Source organism: Chamaea fasciata, unplaced genomic scaffold, assembly GCF_029207755.1.
Source record: "Chamaea fasciata isolate MVZ Bird 193981 ecotype frontalis unplaced genomic scaffold, bChaFas1.0.hap1 SCAF_10, whole genome shotgun sequence".
In the NCBI taxonomy this organism is placed as follows: domain Eukaryota; kingdom Metazoa; phylum Chordata; class Aves; order Passeriformes; family Sylviidae; genus Chamaea; species Chamaea fasciata.
In genome coordinates, this window is record NW_027094095.1 from 21,896,761 (window position 1) to 21,917,674 (window position 20,914).

The following is a 20,914-nucleotide window of genomic DNA, read 5'->3' on the forward strand; positions in this document are numbered from 1 at the left end:
ATATATATATTTTTTTTTTTTTTTTTAAAATCTTGTCTTGTTTGGGGTTGTAGTGTTGAGGCAGTGCCTGGCACAAAGGCATGATGCTTTACTTGGGAGAAACCTGTGGAGTAAAGATACCACCACCAATGCCTGTCTTCTCTTCTCCATGCTGTTGCTCCATCCCTCTGAGAGAAAGATTAGGCATTAGTGTTTGCAGGTCATGAGCAGAATTATTGTTGCTTTTCCTTCATTTTCCCCTTCATTAGATGCAGGGGGAGCCTGTCAGATATTTTAAGGCTGTGTTGTTATATGCCCCTACAATCACCTCAGCCAAGAGCTTGTAGGGGCATCAGTTTCAAATTCTGTACGTGGTGTGGGAGCAGTGATGTGCTTGGGGTGGGCACGAGGCCATCGCTCCCAGCCCCTGGACCTGGGGCTCTGTCACGCTCTCAGCACCAGCACAGCCGACGGAGGTGGGCTCTGCTGCACCTTGGTTTGTGAGGAACAGTGGGCTGCAGCTTCCTTGGTTCACTTAGACGCTGAACTCTAATGGCCAGGCAGTGCTGATGTTGTTGAACAAGCAGATTTTGGGTTTAGATAAAGGTACACAATTTAAGAAAAATATTTTTTGCTTGCACAAAGGTGGCTGAAGCAGTTTCATGTAAGACACGTAGGAGGATGGGGGAGAATCAACGTTTGCCAAACAGAAAGGGATGAAATCTGGTGGAATAACAAACTTTCTGTGAAGCTAAGAGAAAGGCAATAAATAAAAAATGAAACCCCCAAAACCTGAGGAGATTTGCAGGGGAGGAGAGGAGAAGTGGAGGCGCAGAATCTTTTTACATTTGAAGTCAGTTCATGCAGATCAAGAAGTGTGCTTCTAGAGGCCATATGAGTGTCTCTGAATAACGTGTCTCTGAATATTTTGATGATTAGATTGCTCTTTTGTGTGTGTCTGTGTGCATATAACAAGAACTTTCCAAAAGTGCTTGGTCACTGAGGCATTCAAGCTGTGCAGCAGCTTGGCAGTATGTGCTTTGCCAAGTCAGTGGGCAAGCATTGTGCTGGCATTTGAAAGTTTTTTTTCTGCTTTCTAAATCTTGGGTTAAAAACAAGCTCAAAACAAAACTGGCTGTGAGGCCCAGGCAGTGTAAAGGTGCCTGCGAAGCATCACGTAAACAGTCTTTGCTTATGGCTTAGTTGGTTCATTTTTGGTGAGTGTCGGAATAGGTTTATTCTTGTGTAGCTGTGTGACATCATCCACTTAGCAGGGAGGTGTAAGACAGCAGAATAGTGTATGAGGTTGTTTGCAGCAGAGAGGGGTAAGCATTTTGCTGAGAGAAAGCGAAACAAAACCAGCTTTAAGGGTGGCTGGTTTTTTTTTGTGCTTCATTGGAGAAAGTGTTAAAAGTCTAAATTACACTTCTCCTGATGGAAAAGCAAGGGTGTTGCTGAGAGCACTCTTTTGAGCAAGGGTATTGCTGAGAAATGTGTGTGTGTCAGTGGAGTATTTGTAAGAGAGCGGCTGCAGGAGCTCAGAGGTCTGTTTAGTTCTTTCTTCTCTTCCATTAGCCCATGAAGCAAAACGAGTGGGAGGTCTGTGAAGCCAGATCAGTGTTGATGAGGGAAAACACAGTTCCCAATGCAAAGATTTAAAAACTCTCTTTAGTACTGCATGAAAAGCTGAGCAAGAAGGTGTGACTGGGTGTGGGAGCCAGCAGTACTTGGGCTGGAATCAAAGCACATCTCTTGAGGACAGGGCAGATACAGAGTAGTGCATCCCTTCCATGTTGTGATGTCTGTGCTGGGCATCAGTCCGGATTCCTCCCATACTGGGAGTCTTAAAAGAGTACTTAAAAGAGCCCAAAAAAGACAAGATTAAAAAAAACCAAATTAGTTGTTGCTCTTTTAAGACATGGAGTCCAGATTTGCTCAAGTCAAAAAGGATTTGGGTTCAGGAGAGCGGTAGTTGCATGAAATGTTATGTGCCCAAAGCTGTGAGAGGCTGGGCTAATAGTCCAGACTAGTCTTCTGACTTGGGGCACTGTAAATCTGAACTGGAGGGCTGTGCAACAAGCATACTTGTCTTTGGCCATGTGGATCACAGCAGCACTGCCCTGGACTTCCCCATTATAAATCAGGCAACTCAAGAAACCGAGGTTTTCCTCGGTGTGGACCTGAAATGGAATGACTGGGATGTGGATGTTTCTGGCCTTGGTGAGTTTTTAGGAGAATGGTCTGATTTTTCTGAAGAGGGAGCCATGTGGTTCAGGGAAGATTAGGCTGGTGTGTGACTCGATGCATGGTTTGTTTTCCTCTCTGAGGTATCTTTGTTTCTGTTTAGAATTCTATCTACTGTGCTGAGACCTGGGTCTTGTTTAATCAGTTTGGTTCTGATTACTTCCATGTATCCATGGGTCTCATCTTGAATTCAGTGTTTTGCATTACAAATCTGCTCTCCAGAGATGGAGAGGATATATAGCTCCATCTGCCACATCCAGTTTTAGCCCTTTTTCACAGGGCCCTGTTAACAGGTGACATGCTCAGTCCAACGAGATTCCAGCTAATTGTTGGTGCATAATTTGGAGGATAAGTGCTGAGTGGACCCTGTTCTGCAACATGGAGGAACTGCTGCAGAGATGGGGAGTACTGGCAGGACCTCCTGGTGCAGCTCCCATGCTCACTCCATCCCAGAGCCTGCCTTGGCATTGAAGGGTGAGATGAGGCACAGGAGCTGGATTATTCTCCTCACGTGCCAGCTTCTAAATGCCAGAGGAGACACGGGGAAGTAGATGTATCATTTGTTCTCTTTTGTTTTGTGACATTTGGATGACAGTGTTCTTGAAATGGTCATTTATGCTGTTACGGTTGTGAGAAAGAGGTTAGTCTAAAATCAGTATGTGGAAGTGCTAATAAATACAGTGTTTATGCACTATCAGTGGATAGATGACTATTTTGATTTTGTATCTCATTGTTCTGGTAGAGTAAAACCTCTTGTTGCTACAGGATTAGAAGAGAGAAAATATATTTTTAGGCTTTTCTCAAGGTAGAAGACCAGAATTCAAATGGTTTGCAGCCTTTCTCTCCAAAGTGGTGGTATAAATTGTTGCACTTAAAACTAAAGGTTTAGTGGAATTTTAAGATTAAAATTAGTCCAGAAAATGTTTGCAGGGTAATTTTGTTTTTATAGAAGCCTGGTAACTGGAGCAAGCATCTATGTTTTCAGGATAGCAGTATTTGCTCTTCAGAGTTTCATAGTGGATTTTGTTTGTTTATTTTTCTGGTTTTTAAAATCTGCTATCACTAAATAGTGTCAGGGAGGCAGAGTGTTATCACTTTATAGTTGGGGAGTGCAAGATGCAGAGATGAAGGCTCTTGACAAGACTGTGAGAGTCCTTGCACTTGAAAGCAGGGTTTGGAGCTCTGGATCTGCCTGGCTTCTGTGAAAACAGGCACTCTGCTCCACTGTATCAGATGGAAAAGCAAAGCACACAGGGGTGTTGGAGATTTTCAAAAGAAGATTACAATGCATTCGCCATAAAATAAATGCATGGTGTCATTTTTATAGAAATATATGCATACAGATGTACAATACAAACAAATGATGTGTGAATGTGTGTTCACATCATGTTTAAAATTCCTTTGGAAAGAAACTCTTAGAAGATCTCTATCGGAGTCAAGTAGAATAAGTGAGATCTTCTGGTTAAGTAAAATCTGGGGGGTCACAGCATCTGAGGCTGCTATCTCAGTGCAGAGGAAACCTGATAAGATCTTGTGCACTGGCTCATCCCTGCTTTTAGGGAGCCTTTTCTGGGATTTTATAGCCCTGTGCTGCTGTCTCATAGCATGGACAAAATCTGGTCATCCAGTCTGGAAAGGGCCCAGGGAAGGAGCTTGCAAATTGTATTTTGAATACAGTGAACAGGTTTGTATCCTCTGCCTTTTAAGTATGCTTATTCTTTTGTATACTTGATGACTTGGACAGTTGAAACAATATATTGAAAGTTTTGAACAAAGGCTCTGGCAGGTAATTGTGAAACACAAGTGCAGTTTAAAGCTGTTATAAAACAGCTGTAATGACAGTACTATCATATATTGCTGCTGTCAGAGAAAAACACTATTTCTTCCACTGTGGGAAGAGGGAAATAGCTGGTTAACATCTGCAAACTTACCTCCCGAGATTCATCTTTTCAGATGGAGCGCAAAGGAAAAATGTGAGGCTTTCTTACCAAGTAGATATTGTTAGTTGTATTTGTTACTTGCTTTGGTGCCAGGGTTAATGAGGTGAGTGGAGGCCAAGTAATATAATGTATTCATAGGTAATGGTATTAAAAATGAAGCCTGAAAAGGCTGGCTGGCAGCCAGTCTGGGGTCCCCTCTTTTCTCACCATTCCACTTGGAGATAAGCTGTGAAGAGGAGCATCTGTGAGAAATGGGAGGTGAGGCAAAAATGTTTCAAGTTGTATCTTACTATTTAATTTCCAAATGACACCAGGAGTGCTGGTGCCTGTTTGGTAGTTTATTCAGGAGCGTACTGTAAAGTTGTTTCAGCACAGGCAGCTGTGGTCTGTCGGAGTTGCACTTACCACTCACTTCCCACGGCTCATGGAAGCTGATGTCCAACTTGACCCAGTATTTCTGCTGATCTTGAGTTGCGCATAACACTTCTCAGCAGAAATACAAATTTATCACAAAATTGGATATGCAGTCTTACATAGAAGCCTGGTGCAAAACACGGGTGTGGTGAATTTTATTAGTATTTATATCCATAAAAGTAAATTTTAGAGATTGTAAAGGATGAGAGCACCACTGTAGTAGATTTATGGTGTTTCATGAAAAAGATGCCTTCATCTCCAGTTTTAGAAAGCATGATGTTAGAGTGTGGCTTTTAAATTATTACTTAGGCCTTTTGGCTATCCCCCTCGTTTATGGGGTGATGCTTTGTGTTTTTAATGTATATTTCTGTTTTGATTCATTCTAGTTTCACAGCTATGGCCTTATGTAATCGTTCCGAATAATGCAAATCTGTTTTGGTTACATCAGCAGGGCAGTTAATGTCCACACAACTGACAATCATTCTTCCATTTCTACAATTAGAATAAAGCTTGGGTCCTAAGTGGTAGAAATATGAGCAGGTCTGATGCTGCTATGCTTTTGTCTGCTCTTGGTTTATGTGCTGCAGAGGTGATTCTAGCCTGCTCCTGAGCCAGCGTGTATTTACTTCACCTTAATTAAGCACCAGCCCTCCCAGTGCTTCGCCTCCTAGTGCAGTCAGTGATCTTGATTCATTGGTTGGTCTGGAAGAAGATAACAACCATGGCATAAAGGATGGGTTGTTTTTTCGTGCTGGTATGTGCTCATCACTGCTAAGTGCTTCCATTGATTACAGCAGCATGAACACAGCTGAAAACAACACGGTTGGTGGTTTCTAGGAATGCTTGCGCTACCTTTACCGAACCCTTGCCTTGTTGCTTGAGGACTTTATTTTGAAACAGAAGAGGAAATGTCAGGCAAACATGAGCAAATGCTTGTTGTGATTGCCGTTTGGAGGGGCTACCTGCTGACTCTTCCCCAGCTGTACATACTGAGCATCCTAGCTGGCAGGCTGTGGTTGCTCTTGGGGGGCTGCTGGAACCAGTCTGCAGAACCAGAGCAGGTACAGGCCCAACTGGGCTAGCTGGGTGGGTGAATGGAGGTGTCCACTGTGCTCTAGTGGTTGTATGCGTGTCATATCATGTTAGCCTGAGCTTTTAAATGGCAGGTGAAAAGCTTCAACTAATGCTCCTTTAATAATTAATTGATGTGAACAGGCACATCTTTGAGCCATTTTCATTTTATATGGTATGATAGACTTTTGATTAATTACCCTGGCTTGTACGGTTGTAATAGATAAGTGTCTTACTTAAGGGAAGGAAAGGCTGTACTTTCCTTGTCATTGAGCAAGCGCTAATGGATCAGGTAGGCTGAAGTGCATGCACCCTCACAGGCACACAGCTCCCCTGCCAAGCCACATGAAAAACGTCAGTCTCTCTTGAGTGCATCTGTTTACTTTGTTATGTGTTTGGACTGGACACACCGCCATAGGCACTGCTGGAATAGAAATTAATTCTTGTGAAGGGGCAGTAAGCTAATTTAGGCCCCTTCTTTCTTAATCAACTTGGCTACCTCATGTTGTGCCTAATTGAGATTACAAATTGCATCCTCTCAACTGTCTTGGTATACACTGAAGCATTAGGAAATGCGTGAGGAAAGAGAGCAAAGGGAGGGGAAATGCAGACATAGGCAGTGATGTATGGGACCTCTGGGGCTAGACCTACTGCAGTCAAATTGCCCATGTCGGCTTCCTGATTAGGCTGGTTGCCTCGATTAGGGCAGGCCATGCTCTCAACAAGGTCTTAAATGCTGCTGCGAGACCCCTTGGTGCTGCACCTGTTTAATCTAAATTAGAACAGTGTATTTTTATTGAATTTAGTATGAAAATGAATGATACAGTGGCCTCTAGGGCACTCTTGTAATACGATTTTGTATATAAAAATGCTTTTTCTCTTCCCCATGTTTTTGTGAATGGACAGAGTAAAGATGGCACTTTTCAAACTAGTGTTGAACTGGGAGTGTTTGCAGTTTGATCTTGTCACTCCATCCATCTCCTAGATACGATTAGTCTGAGATAACTTGGCACTGCTTGGCAACCTTTCATCTCCAGCACACGTATGGCTGTCCCTGAGATGCAGCCATTGCTCTGAAAAGAGAGCAGAGTCAGCAAAAAGCTTGAGAGTGCTTATTAATGGTTCTTTGGTTTTTTTGTAAATGGTTTCCCCCACAGGCCGGGTAAGAGTGCCCAGGAGTGACAGAGGTGCTCTCAGCAGGGATTATATCAGCACCTGACGAGGATTTTCTGGTAGCACCATGCTGGAGTGGGTCGTGTTGTGGCCATTGTTGTTTCCTCACTGTTCTTCAGCTGTGTGAGCTGAGATGAAAGGGTTTGTTATCTGATGCTTTCTCCAGAAGTTAATAAACCTAAAGAACATTTAGCATTCTCTCTGCCCCCTAGATTCAATTGCTGAGCGTGAAATGGTTCAGAAGACTTTGTGTAGTTCAGGATTCAAAGCCACTTGAATAAACTCAGGGTTTAATAAACAAAAGATGGATGAGACGGTTCACTGTTTTTCCCTGCACATTTGCCTAAGGCTCTCAGCTGTCCAGAAAAATGACAAACTACATCAAACAGAACCAGTTATTGGTAGCAGGGTGTTTTTTTTAATATTTAATTTCAAGAAAGTTGCTGCTAAGGTGTTTTCTATAGCTTCTGATACACTCTATCGGCCAAAAAAAAAAACCCAAGTAAAAAAATCCTGTTTGAAAAACAGTTTAAAAAGTCAGTGATGATAATCATGAAATTACAGAACATCTCTTGATAGAAATCTTTCTATATTAATGCTAATTGGAAATGTTTTAAAGGTAACATTTAGTAATATTTTAGCACTGTCTCCTGTAGTAGGATTTTGACCTTTTCATTGCCCCTGTGAGCCTGGGTTATTAATCAGGGAAATTGCACATGAGACATGAGGAATGTCTGAGATAATTTACCAGATTCTGCAGGTCCTTTCTTGTGGACAAAAATACCTAAAAGTTGGACTTCTTTAACTTGTAGAGGAGTCAAATTACAATAGTTGTACATGGTGTGTGCTTTAACTCTCAGCTTGCTAACAGCTCAGAGATTGCTGGCTGCACTGAAAGCTTGGGAGGATATGAGTACGTGCTGTTACAAACTTAGAGGGGTTAAGAGGGCTTGTAGTTAATCCAAAATATAAAAATGCTAGAGCAGCAGAATTGCTTCAAGCTCTTTTAAAAGTCCTTTCAAGTTAAGATGACATTGCTTTCGGTTTAATATAATGAATTCAGTAAAGCAAGAAGGCACTAGCTGTTCTGCTTGTTCTCACTCTCTGGTGAGGAAAAGGGGGCTTATAGGATTCTTGTTCAGCTAAAATAAAGTTTGGCTTGCATGTAGTGTGATAAATTCAAGTGGCATGCTTTCGAAGATGAAGAGCCAAGTGTCTGCAGCTTTTGTGCCTCCAGTAATTTGCAAGCAACTCTCTTGGACAGTTGATGGAAAAGGTTTTGGGGATGGTGGGCTTTCCCAGGGTAGTTGGTCTGCTGGAAAAAAATAATCAGCTTTGTCTGGTTCATGCAAAGGACTGTCAATTGTTACTTAGTCTTGGTCTTAACGATGGCCACTGCCTCTGTGTCTGCTGTGCCTGTAGTTTCACTTGCCTTCCTGTGCATCCTCCCTTCAGGCAGTGGTTTGATCAGCTTTCCCTTTCCTGTTTGCACAGCTGAAAAATGAAGTCCTGCTGGCTCCGCTTGTAGTGCTGGTGCTGCTGGGCAGCGAAGGCTCTGGAGGAGGCTGTGGGTCAGGTGCTTGCAGGTTGTGAGATGGAGTTTGCCAGGCCCTTGAAAGGGTGCCCTCCTCCCAGCCATGGTACAGAGTCAGGATTGATCTTGTAGCTGCACACGAAACAGGACTTGGGGCCCAGTTCTGCTGTGGATCCCTTCCTGGGGAAGGTTGTCGGGGCAGGCATGTGGCAATGGTTAAATGTCTGGTGGTCAGTGGTGGACTTTTATGTGATAGACATCACAGTATATCCGAAAGCTGTGTCATGTAATCAAAGGATAAGGATTTTCCATTTTTGCTGACAAAGAAAGGTACAAGAGGGATGCTTGCATGTGTAAAGCTCTGACTGTTTATTTCAGCCCTTGGGAGCTCTCATCTTGCCTTTGCTCTGAAAGGGTCCTGTTTGCCAGGGATGGTCACTTTGGTTCAGGGAGCTCTGAGTCTTAATTGGATTTTAATGGATACTGTCAAGGGAGAGACATACTTTTATTTTTTATTTTTAATAATTCTATTGGGCAACAAATCAGCCTGGCTTCCTTAGGAGATGCCAGGTCTCAGGCACACTCATTTGGGCAAATGCAGGTTCATCTGACTGTCTGAAGCCTGTAAGTCTTGGTGGAAGAGTAAGCCCAGTGTATTTTCTCACAGAGATCTACACCACTATGACCCATCTGGTGTGAGGCTTTAATGCTTCTGGGGGTAGGACAGAAGCGCACCAGAGCGGTGGGGAATCTGCAGCACCTTAAGCAGACTTATACTGCTGGTGTCCTCAGTGTGACCCAGGAGGTTAATCTGTCAGGAATTATGTTGTCTGTGAGCCTGGAGAACAGAATAAGCTTTATTCTGAACTGCACTGCTTCATGAGGGATAACTAGTCAATTTCCTTTATGTATTCTTTTTTAAAGGGTTGTACACAAATTATTTCTCATAAACCACCTGCATTCATAAAGCACATTTTCTGTTGCCAGCATCTCCTAGAGTTGGATTGCTGATCTAGCCCTGACAGTGCCTTGGGTACTTTGTTCTTTTGCTTAAGAAGCTGATCATTAATACTTTTCCAAATGTTTCCATGTCTTTAATGTTAGTTGAGAATATCTAATGCATTGCTCCTACAGAAAGAGAGGATACCAGCTGCATCAGGTTCCTGTTCTGTTGCCCCCTCCCTGAGAGTCAGGAATGGCCCCTGTTCTTTGTGGAAGAGATTTGAGATTCATTTTCTTTAGAAGACCTGGAAAAAGTGGCAAAGGAAAAACCAAAAGACAGATGCATGAGTCTGTCTCAAAGCCCTTTTCAGAAACCTTGTCTACCCTCTGAAAACATAAAAATTACCTTGTACGTTGCATATTATTTAGGCTGAGGTTTTTTCCTCACACTTCAACTCTCAAAGAATGTTTCTTTTTAAAGGATAAAATACAAAAATAAAATTTAAACCCTACCTGTCAGTAAAGGGTAATGCATTCTGAAATAAAGCCTCTGGGCTTTGAACTTTTGCTGGTTGACCCCTAAAATGCTGCTAGTGGGATACTTCTCTGCTGTAGCTCTTTCTGGAACACTTCGTGGATGCTTACCAGGTAGAAAGACTTGGCTTACTAGCTATGGAGTAAAGAAGCAAGACTCTTCCAAGAAGTTTCTGAGAGAGCATCAGGTCAGTGGGAAATGTCTAGAATTTCTAACATGAAATCTGTGGCTCTGTCTACAGTATCTACCTTTCTCCTGCTTGGAAGTGTTGGATGATTCTGAATGATTAGCTAATTTTTTCAAGCAATAGGTGGGCTGCTTTACTACAGGGGGTGTTATGGCTTCTGTGTGAAGAAGAGACACTTCCTCATTGCTCTGTCCTCAAGCCATCCCATTTTGGGGTCTTTGCTACATGAGGTGGATGAGAACACTTGATTCCACTGCACCTGCCCCGACCTTCCCCATCTGTGACACAGTGTTGGCGTGTGTCACTTCACATGAACATAACACTGGCGTTGTGGGTGGTATGTGAGGAGCAGAGCTGTCCATTTCTTGACAAGGATCCAGTGATACAGGATGTCCTGTACATGATGGGTGATATTCCCTACACTTTCTAAAATTTAATGCTTGGATGCAGAAACTGGGGAATGAGTATATTCCAAGCATAGACTGGCCTCCCTTCTGCAGTGTGCATACTAGCAGCTCCTTCTGCAGGACTGTCCTGACCTTGTTTATTTTGGACTTAGGCACCGTAAAATAGCTTGTTAATTGCTGCTCATTTAGAATTATAATTAGGTGTTACCAGATGAGTTCTGTAATACACAATTAAAATGTTATAAAATTTTTTGTGGCTTTTAATACTTCATTTATTGGTTAAAATTTAATTCAGAGTACACTGATTGCAAGCTCTCTGTGTATGTGCATAATTATTAAAACCCACAAGGGTAAAACCAAAGCAGGTTTGAGTGATGCAGAATCCATGCACTGCCTGGAGGTCAGGCAGCCAGGGATATGAGCTCTGGCATTGGATGACTTTGTCCTGCTTTTCTGTAGCCTGACTAAACATAGAACTGGTGTGAACGTGGTGCTGTGTGCTCTTGCTGGTTGGGTTAAACCACCCCTCTGCTCATGCCTGGCTCAGGTCCACTTTAATGGGCTGGGCACACATCTAGAAGTGATGGACACAGAGCTGCAGACTTGGAGCACACAAGCTTTCAGAGGGAATGTCATCAAAGCCACTTTGATGTGTTAGTCTGCAGGTAAGAAAAAGCTTGGGCGTCTGGTGGCATTGCATATCCAAAATAAATGCTTAAAACTTGGAGCATGTTCCCCATACGTCAGAAAGAGCTTCAGAGCCATTGTTTCTCGGCAGCTGAGGAGTTGCTGTGCTGCTGTTACTTTAATATGTTTGGTGTTGATGAACAGGGGGCTGCATTAAGTGTTGTTAGCCCCACACCAGCATCAACCATGTGGAGGAAGAAGGGGCTGTTCCATTTCTTGGAGCTATACATAACCTGGTCCATCTTAAGCTTTCCTTTGTTTTTCATTAAGCTAGGTAATATCTTTCCCCTTTAAGATCTGTTCTGTTTTTCTGCTGGAAGCTTTTTTCTCTTCAGGATTTAACATTCTGGCAACTAACAAATTAAAATAGCTTTCCTCCTAAGTACGCTAAAACGTACATTGAATCTGATTTCAACGGCGCCAAGTATGCGTTTCAGCACACTAATGCACGAATGGATTGAAAAAACAGCTAGCAGTAATTTTCTTTCCTTAGGTTTTACTGAATAGCATCCCAAGAAGCTACACATTATGTATTATCCTCTTTATGTGTTGCTCAAGGTCATGTAAAGGTGGACGCCTGGAAGGAAAGAGTGAATAATTTCAATAGGAAAGCTCAAAGTTGCTGCAGATGGCATATGGGATGTCTTATTTTTCAAAGGTCTTTCCATCTGCTATTGGCAGAGGTCTCCATTAGAAAAGGGCAGTTTTGTGTGAGGTACATAATTTATTTATTTTTCAGGTTGATCTTATATTAGAATTCAGGTTTCAGACTGTTAGCATGGGACCATTCTCCTGGTAGACAGAATGCACAGAAGTTATAAGACCTGAGTTACATAGGAAATGCTCTCAAAGTCTGAGGAAGAGGAGCTTTTTAAGACTGAATTATAAAAATCAAAAGCAAGCTACTGTGTTGTGGAACCAGATGTGTTGTGGTGGTGAAATTTGTTTCCCATTTTTACTTTGAATACTTCACTTGAGGTTGAATTGCAAAACTTAATTTTTTTGGAGCCATAGGATGTAATGGAGGACCACCAAGAGGTGAATAATGTCCCATATGTCTCTGTCTGTGCCACGTGTGTGCTGTGATGAATAAGAGAACTGGTCTCTCCTGGTGCCTCTCCAGTGCAGAAATAAAAAAAGCCACTGGAAGTAGCTACATAACTGCCATGCACTGAATACCCTTGGTTAGCAAAGCATGCCTTTTCTAGGAGTCAGAAAATTGCTGGATATAAAAAGCAAAGTCACACATGATCTGTGATAAATTTAGTGTGGATTTTATGGTGGATGAGGAGGGTCCGTGGGAGGTTCAGGTTCACGCAAGATGCAGAGGAGCAGTAGGTGCTGTGTAGGGGTGGTGATGTACCCTACCTACCTGAGGGGTAGTCATGTTTACCTTTGCTTTATGTTTTGGTTTTCTTTCTGAGGTCGGCAGAGGCAATCATTACAGGTTCATTAACATGTGCAGAATATTGTTAGCCTTCCCATCTTTTCTCATCTTTCTAATCCGAAACAGGTGAGTGTTGTGCATCCTTGATAAGGTGTCAGGCAGCACGGATCCACAGCTATGTGGAGCCTTCCTGTCTGCTGCCTGTAAGTGCTCAGCCACTTGTGTGTGGTCCCCACATAAGAACTGACTTGCAGAATGTGTGTGTGGAAGCGGATTTGGGGCCTGTTTGAAGAGTCCTGGCATTTGGTTTGTGGCATGAAAGATGGAAGATGGCTGGTCTGTCCAGAAAGTGTTGGATTTGCTGCAGCCTTAATGCAGCTGTTACCTCAGTCCCTCTGGACAGAAAGTAACTAGGAAACTGCTGCTTTGATCTGACAAACAAAGAAGACTTGTAAAATATATTAATTGATTTTCTTTCATCAAACAGTTTTGAGCACACAGCCTCAGATCTGAGTGAGACAAAATCTGATGTGTATATGTTCTGTGTGCCTTACTGTACAGAATGTGATGCAAAAAACCTGAATTAAATTTTTAGCTTGAGGTGCTATTGAAGGGGAGAAGTCGTTTGGAATAAAAACTTAGGAATAGAAATTCTTGTACTAAGAGTTAAGATTGACTTGCTACCATTAAATCAGGATTTGACAATTTGCAGACCTTTAGCTGCTTCATCTTCAGTAAGCATTCTGTTACACCTAGGGCTTTTTATTTATTTCTATCTCTTTAATATGGCTTAGGTGCTATGTCATATGTGCCACCTCAGATGCTGTTTTCTTTCAGCAAAGCTAGGAGCCCTTACTAGAAGGAAAATATAAAAAGGAATAATCATAAATTTAGCATCTTATTACAATAAGCTTGATTGCATCTTGGTTTCTTTAGAGGTTACAGAAACAGTTTTCATTTTTCATACAGAAGGCAATTGCATGAAACTTGTGCTTTCATAGTTCTTGCTTATTAGTTGTGGAGGGAATTTCTGGGTGCTGTCTTCCAAATGCCAAAATGCCTCCAGAGCCAGCGAACTGCAGGATTCTGGGGGCGTTCTGCATGGAGAGAATTCAGTTTGATAAATGTAATAAGTCCATTTACCCTACTGGGCTCTGTTAACTACCTGCATATAAACCGAGCATACATAATGTTTGGGCAAAGGTTATAGAAGCAGTTTGCAGGAAAGGCTAGCTCCAGAGCACACGGAAACAGCAGCTATTCTTATTTTAGCCCTCAGTAACATACACAATAATGGGGTTCAAGCAGTATCTGTGCTTGAGACAGTAATAACAACTATGATATAATTAACTTCAAAGCCCTTTGGGAGAGAATAATTCCAAAATCTAGCATTGAAAATGTTCATAGTTTCACAGGATCAGAATTACAGGAAGTTTAATTGGATACATAAACCCTCCAGTAGGGCGTAAGTTGTCTGCTAAATGATGGCATTAGGAAGAAGCCAGCCCTGTGGCAGCCTGCTGCTGTCTTCTCCTGCATGGGTTAGTGCTGGCTGACAGGGGTGGCTGGGACAGGCGGGGATCCCGTCTGGTGGAGCCGTGCTGCTCCTCAGCTGGTGATGCTCACGTCTAGAAAGGATGGCAGCTAAGCTGTATCTGGGAACTTGGCACTTTGTGTGTGCTTGGTGGGCCTGTGGAAAAGGATTATTGTCTCTGTGAGCAGGATCAAAGCAGTAAGTCCTTTTTTACCCCATTCCATGTGTGACAGTGGCTGCGAGACATTGGGTGGGGGGTTTGTCACCAGCGTGTGCATTCTTTCCAGGGCCTGGCTTAAAATAGCTGCAGACACAAGGAGTTGCTCAGGAGTATTTAATTATTTAATCAATTGTCAAGATGCTGCAGCATCAGTAAGGTTGAAGGTGTTTGTGGGCTCCTCACATATGTCTTCATGAGTGGTCATGGTTGTGGTGAAAGAAGGGAATGAATATATCATTGAGCTCAGAGGGGCGAAGAAGGTGAAAATGTTGTGAATGATAGTAAACTTTAGAAAGGCTAACTTACAAGAAAGTGAACAAGTTAGTCAAAACTTCCCTAACAGCATAGTGGGGAAAAGTAAGAGTAGAAAAGAAAAAGGGAGCGTGCAAGGTGGGAGTGAGTCAGTTCCTTGAAGTGGTTCGAAATCAATAGAGGAACATAAGAAAGCAAACTGGGAAAAGCAGTTAAATTAGCAAGCAGTTAACTGGGAGTAATTCACTCTAGGTAGGTGGCAGGCTTGAGAAGCTGTTTGAGATGAAAATTTGGAAACCCAACTCCCATTTATCAGTACAAGAATGTATTAAGTAAAATGAGTATAAAAGGAAAATTGAAAGATCCAAGGTGGACTTTGAAGAACTGCTGACTATACAAAGAAGATAAATAATTTAGGCAAATCAGTGCCATTGTCTTGTGTGAACATTTGTCTTGGTGGGTAATGGGAGGTTAAGGAACGCAGTTAAGGAAGAGGAGTGTGCTGCCAAAGAGGAAAATTATTACTTTGCATCAGTTTTTAACCGCTGAAAATATTGTAGAAGACTTTGTACTAGTATTGTGCCCAGTAATTCTAAATATAAAAGCTAAGCAAATTCCAGAAATTGAGGTCTTGGCAAAAGCAGATTTAGAATAAGCTGTTAATCTGAAAGGCATTAAGTGAGCAGACCCCGGTAGTATGCTATGTTACATAAAATATAACTGAACCTCCAGCAAAAGTAAGGTATTTTTTGGTAAAAAGAACAACTTTCCCCCTCCCCCCCCAAAAAAGTTCTTTATGTACTTTGTACTCTAGTTGAAGCAAAAATTACTGCAAAAATAACACAATACCTGAAGGTCATGTTCTCACAGCGTCCAACTTTGATGGACTCTGCAAAAAGGAAAATTTCTAAAGTTGCTCAAAATCTCCAAGCCAGAGAAAGGGTTTGTTCAGATTCTGAGAGATCTCTGAAAAATTTTGACACCAGGGCCTCTAAAGAAGCTGAGTAGATATGTGGATAGAGTAAAAGCATTCTTGCAAAGAGGAAACTGATTTTTATTTTGAATTAGAATTGATTTAGAATTTAGTTTGGCTTCAAGCTGTTAGGCATCATGCAAATCCTTGAAGGGATGGAAGGACAGATTATCTCTCATCTGGTAAATCATTTGCATTCTTGCCATTTTGGTTAAAATTAGTTCTGGTGCTCAGTGGATCTTAGGTCTGCCCTGCCCTGCGTGTTTTGTCAGTCTGAGAGATGCAGAACCCAGCGTGTTTGGCACTGCTGGAGCCAGGTGCAGGAATAACAGGACCACAGCTGTACAGTCAATGGCACTCAGCTGTGGTGTGTTGTAAGCAGCAAGCCCAGAACTGTGTTTCTCTGCTCTCCCTCTCTTTAGTTTAAAATCACCTGTCTGCACCCTGCCCGTGCAGAAGTTAATGCCTTGGCATTGGGTTTAGAGGAGAGTGCCTAGTGATTTTAGTCTTTGCACTGTTTTCTGTTGTGCTGAATTCATTTAAGCCTGTTATAGTGCAGTCGTTTTTATTAGGAGTATATTGTCACATGTACAGTAATTTGTAGAAGAAGCACGGAAATTCTTGCTTTGTGGGAATGTCTGACTCATGAGCATGTTTCTTCACTTTAGTGGAGTTTGCTGATAGTTAAGGAATAGGTGAATTTAGTTTCATTTTCTGTGGGACTTTCTGCTGCCCTGGATCTGTAATTCATGTATCTGGATGCAATGCTGGACCTATTCTGTAAATAAGAGACCTCTGTTGAAAGGCCGATATTCAATAGTTTACTTCTTTTAAGGAGACTTTACAACAGGCATTAGGAGCCTTTACACTTGGGTATGGTGATCTACAGCAGTCTGTGCTTAGTGCTCGCTGTGAGTGATAGCTGGGCTTCTGAGGCTCAAGGCTGATCTATATTTTAAGTGGATGTTTTAACTTATCTCCATAGTTATTTAACGTGGTCCTTCATAATCCTTGTTCCAGTGGAAAAATTCCTCTTTCTTATCTAGTATTGTCTGCGGGCAATGACACCTTCAGAAATTAATGTCTTCAGGACCAAATGTAGCCAATAAAGCTGCCAGGAGTATTCAAGTTGTGCTTGTATTCTGCTTAAAAGTGGCTCTGCTCCTCTCCTTGGGTCAAATTGGGATTGCATGTTCAGGATCACTGTGACCTGTAGCTGAGCTAGCTTATGCCTAAACACTTCCCACTTTTTTGTGCTTTATCAAAATAAGGGGAATCTTTTTAAAGTACTTCTGGGTTGTTCTTGCTGTTACATACAGTGCTTCATACTAATCTGCCTGTATTAGTTTGTTGGTTTGGGCTTTTTCCCCAGATTATGGGATATTTTGGGGTTTTCTTTTTGTTTCTTCCTACCCTTTTTTTTTTTTTTTTTTTTTTTTTTTTACAAACAGATGATGGAACATTTTCCTGCTGGGAAAAATACTTCTGGGGAGGGGTGTGTTTACCTCTTTTTTTTTTTTTTTTTTTTTTTTTTTTTTTTTTTTTTTTTTTTTTTTTTTTTGACTACTGACTGAGAATATTCAGCATAGACTTCTGTTTGCTTTTTCTCATTCTCACAATTTTGTGCCCATGGCTAGTTACACTTCTCCACTCCTTTCTTGGTGTTTTAAAACCTTCTTGTACTTACAGATAGCTACCAAATCCTTAGCCAATCTGTCTAGTGCTTATGACTCGACAGAGATTTTTATCCTTCCTCGTTCTTGCATTGCTTCGCTCATCCCTCTTCTCCAGACGGTTTGAGAGTCTTGCAGCTGAGAGCACCAGAATGATGCTCTGGGCCTGCTCACACCTGGGTCCCAGAGGTGGTACCTTTGCTCATGTGGCGATTTCTTTAGCTCTTGGCCTTTTTATTGTATTGCAGGCTCATAGGAAGTTCCTCCCTAAATCTATTCTAGTGTTGCCATTGTCGCCATCGTCATATATCTCCCCACTGAATCTCTCTAATACATTCCCTGCATGTGGGAGTTCGGAGTGAAATGAGACTCATTTTGTCTTTTTTGGCCATATTGCTGTACTCCCCAAGTCTCTTTATATTATATTTCTCACAGAAAGGCACAAAGAAATCTATGCTAAAGGAATACTGATGTAGCGAAGTGAAACATTGAAAAGTCATTAGCTTGTGTGTAACTGCTTCCACAACTTTTAATGTGTGCAATATGATGATCTTGAGTTATATGGTGTGTCATGGTTTTCCTGTTCCCTCCTTCTGGGCACAGATGAGGCATTATGTACCGAGCAAAGCAGCTGAGCTGTAGCCAGTTATTGTTCTCACTTCTAAGAGAATAAAGAGCTGCCTTATTGCTCTGTGTGGTACATGGTCGCCATTGCAGATGTGACACCCCACAGTTGACCAGGCGGTATTGTGTTGATTGGGGCCCTCTGGAGCACTGGTTTCCCTTCAGGTACTTGTGTAAAATATAGAGGAAGGGGTCCAGAAGGAAAACTTGATTGTGTTGCACCTGCAGTAGCACTGGGAGAAGCTGATGTAGTTTCAGCCTTGTCTTTACCAAAATCTGGGTGTGCCCTGTTGGTATTTTCTGACCTGCATCCTTGGGCTCACCTTGAGAATGCTCAGGAAGTTTCAGTTGTTTCAGGTTCCTTTTTGAAAAGACACTGTTACATCCCCAGGTCAGATAAGGACATTGCTTGTGCACTGGGCTCACCTTCCCACCCTGTAAGTTTCTCCAGTCTCTTAACAATGTTTCACAGCAAAGGCAGTGTCAGTACTCACACACACAACAAAACCTGGCAGTTCCGTGGATGTACAGGGGTTCCTGGGGGGAACTTTTTTGTGCTGACTTTTTAGATTCTTTGAGTTGCAAAGTAGCTTAACCTAAAAAGCGATTTTAGTGCAGTATTTTTGTTCCTGGTATGGAATGGGCAGAGTTGCTTTGGTGATGCTTTTCTTCACTGTGCCAGTCTTGGCTGGTGACCCACGTGACGCTTGTTTCAGTTCAGTTTATCTTACAGAAGAGTTCATAGAGGACATAAACTGTTCAGTGCTGGTTTGAAATTCCTCTTGACTCTTTAAAGTTGACTGCTTTTTCTAATCTCTTTGCAATCTCCTGTGAGACGTACTCATTGCCAGAATTTCTTAGTACCATATGAGCTGTTGGTATTCTTGGCTCTGTTTAAATGAGTCCAACTTTTTCTGCCTGTCTGAAAGAATCTAACCGTGTAGGTTTCAAAAAATGTCCTCAAGACCACTTCTTTTCTATCCACCTGCCCTGCAGCAAAAAACTGATATATTTAAATGAATATTGCTAGTTTTCTGTTGTGCTTTCCTGCTTTGTAGTTTTCTGCCAAACTAGATCTCGCTAGCTCTAACACTGGGTTTGGAGCAGAGGCAGGAGTTTAGCTTGCTAAACTCAAAGCTGTTTTTACAAAGCCATCTGGAGTGCTTAGCCTCCGCCTAATTTTGGGTTATGTAGTCTAGAGTTTATAATACTGCCAGGACCAGATGCAGAAGAAGAAATGAGAATGTACGTGTGTTTTTGAAAAACCTTCTTGTACTGTGTCTGGGCTCCCAAATGCAATATTGGTTGTGAGATGCTGGCCAAAGCAGTGAGATTAAAGGAGGCCTTCGAATGAAGGGACTGAGATCATCTGGTGCTCAGAAAATTAGTCCAGAAACAAGAGAGAGCAGCCTGAAGAGGCACGCGGTTGCTGGGGACAAGACACATTAAGAATTGTAAGAGCATTATTTGGTCAGTTGCTGTTGTACTTGATTTTGCCAAAGCAGTACCGACTTTGTCTTTGTTTATGTGTTTTTTAGCTCCTTTCCATCCTAGGCTGCCTTCTGTCCCAGGAAAGGAAGCCTTTAGCATTGGTTCAGAATTGCTCTTTAACACTGTCAGAGTAACACTGGCCCTTCTAAGGGTTAACTGAGCTTCAGCTGACACCCTTGCTTTGAGTATTGTGTTGTCTAGTTGGGAGAGAGCGTTGTCCCTTCTAAAAAATGTGAAAGCTGAACCACTGGGAGAAGCTTTTAATATTTTCACTTTCAAAAGAGGATAACAGCTACTGAGATTTATAAAATTTTAAAACATTCCAATTTAAAGCTCTTTAATTATTGAATGCAGACAACTTTTCCATAGCCAGAGCAACCATGGAAAGAGGAACTGGGAAATTTTGATCCTGTTAAAGGCCAAAGGTGGTCTATTAACTTTGGAGGGACAGACAGCAGTCTGGCATAAGAAAATCTGGCTTTTCTACCTGGTGGTAAATTATTTAGAGCACTAAACAGTTGAAAAAGATCAAGTCTATGAGGCATCTGGTAGGGTATCTGACAATTCATCAGTTTTCACAGTGCATGGGGTATGTATCTCGTGAGCTAGAGAGGAAAGTTATAAATCTGTTGAAACTGGATAGAAACTTGATCACATTTACTGAAAAAAGAGAGAAATCAAAAGACAGACCTATTCTTTAACTGAGTTTTTTGTGTTTCTGAGAGTTACTTCTGAATGAAGGCTGTGGAGGTGCCATTGACAAGACTCCGAGCAATCTGTGCTCAAGATACACCGTTAGACGAGACACTTTTGTTGTTAATGGAAGTGAATGAAAGAGGAAAAGCTCTCCGAAAGCTATTCATTCCCAATGTGGTCTGACAAATACCTAAGATGTTTCAGCACCACCTGTAAAACTCCTTTTCTGTCCTAATCTTATGGAGCTTGACACACATCATTAGTTTTGACACAGTAATTTCAACCCTTGGTGTTTCCCACCCCCTCCCCGGGAAGAGTAGCCTCATAGGGTTCTGGTGGCTGTTGAGCCAGATATAATGCTGCTTAAAGTGCTTCAGTGGATTCCCTTCTCCAAGCAGCCCAAAGTACCTCTGTACATGCAGAATTTAGAAACATAATCATCATTCTCAATCCAGACATTTCTTCCCATTCCTGTGTGGGCCATATCTGGGGAGCTGGCTAACACTGGGCCAACTGCTCGGAGACCGAACTGTTCTGTCGTTGGAATAGAGCTTATGCAGCTATAAAGATGCAACTATTTGTTTCTGTCTTTGCTATGTAAGACATGTACATGGTACTTTTAGTAATCCTTTGGTGAGAGTTGAGTGAGGATGGGGAGGTTGGAAGGCAGCAAAGATAACTGAGTGTGTGGCTGGTACAAAGAGCCTCTTCTGCAGTATTCAAAATGTTGCTGCTGAACTTAGTTCGATTTATGCCTCCTTATTGAGACAATAAAAGCAGGATGAGATGATCAGTATTCTCTCTGCATCTAGGTTAGAACTAGGTTATTTTGTAAAGTATTTTCAGATGTCTTGGCTGCAGAAGATGTTGCATAAATAAAGATTTCTCTGTGTTGTGCAATATTATAACATGTGAAAAGATTTACTGTGCAAATACAGTAACAGAATGGAG

At 42.0% G+C, this 20,914-nt stretch overlaps 1 protein-coding gene across 14 annotated transcripts in view; it reads left to right on the forward strand.

The window, feature by feature from the left end:
- PTPRF (protein tyrosine phosphatase receptor type F) overlaps positions 1–20,914 on the forward strand; it is a 381,489-nt gene that overhangs the window by 112,168 nt on the left and 248,407 nt on the right. The window contains exon 1 of one of the 14 annotated variants that reach the window (XM_066192655.1): positions 12,686–12,703. The exons of the other annotated variants lie outside the window; for them this stretch is intronic. The gene's annotated coding sequence lies outside the window, so the exon portion shown is untranslated. Of the gene's footprint in view, positions 1–12,685; positions 12,704–20,914 lie in introns of those variants that run through there. 14 annotated transcript variants of the gene reach the window in all.